Here is an 829-nt window from a genome sequence, read left to right as displayed (position 1 = left end):
AAGAAGAATGAAGATAATTAATGTGTGATATAGAAACAGCGAGAGACTGCGTGTCTGCGTTTTAGTCAGAACGATTTTTTAAAAAGATTCTTTTCGCGTTTAAAAATCGAAAACCAAATTTTGTACTCTATCGGTATGACGAACGCGAAAGGAATCGTCTCATGGAGAATAGAAAAAGCGAAAAGAAATTAATAAATTCGTGAGATAAAACACTAGACTATTTAAAATAGTCGGTGTGAATTTTATTATATTTTTTGTGGGAAGATTTTAAAGCCAAAAAATTGATTATCAATTGCAAAAATCACATGAGACAGGGATGGAGGATTGATTGATGATGTTATCAGTCTGTACTTGCGTATTTGCGATTACATGCGAAATACGAATGCCTGCGTACGAATTTATGGAGAGATGTACCTGTTCTTGCAAGTTGAAAAATGAGTGGTAAGGTAATTTTTGAACAATGATGATTAATGAAAGGTGAATAAATAGGAGAGCTGCCATTAAACTAGAGGAGAATTTAAACATTTTAAATGATAAAGAATCATGACACTTTTAACCACTCGCCATGCTAAAATCACTAGAGAAATGTTGACAGAGAATTGCCAATTGCTAATACGAAGAAGATATCAAAGATATTTCTTCTATTTTACGGAACGCTTTGTTTCCAGATAAAATTTCTTTACAGATTTCTGAGAAACTATTGAAGAATTGACGTAAAAATCATATCGTTTTAAGATTTTATTATTATTCAATGTCTCGCAAAGTTTCATCGTCGAGGAGAACATTTCCCAAAATGCTACCAAAATTTTTGATTCATCGAATAATGATA

The sequence above is a fragment of the Fopius arisanus genome, unplaced genomic scaffold, assembly GCF_000806365.1.
Source record: "Fopius arisanus strain USDA-PBARC FA_bdor unplaced genomic scaffold, ASM80636v1 scaffold00061, whole genome shotgun sequence".
Lineage (NCBI taxonomy): Eukaryota > Metazoa > Arthropoda > Insecta > Hymenoptera > Braconidae > Fopius > Fopius arisanus.
This window is presented reverse-complemented; position numbering follows the sequence as displayed.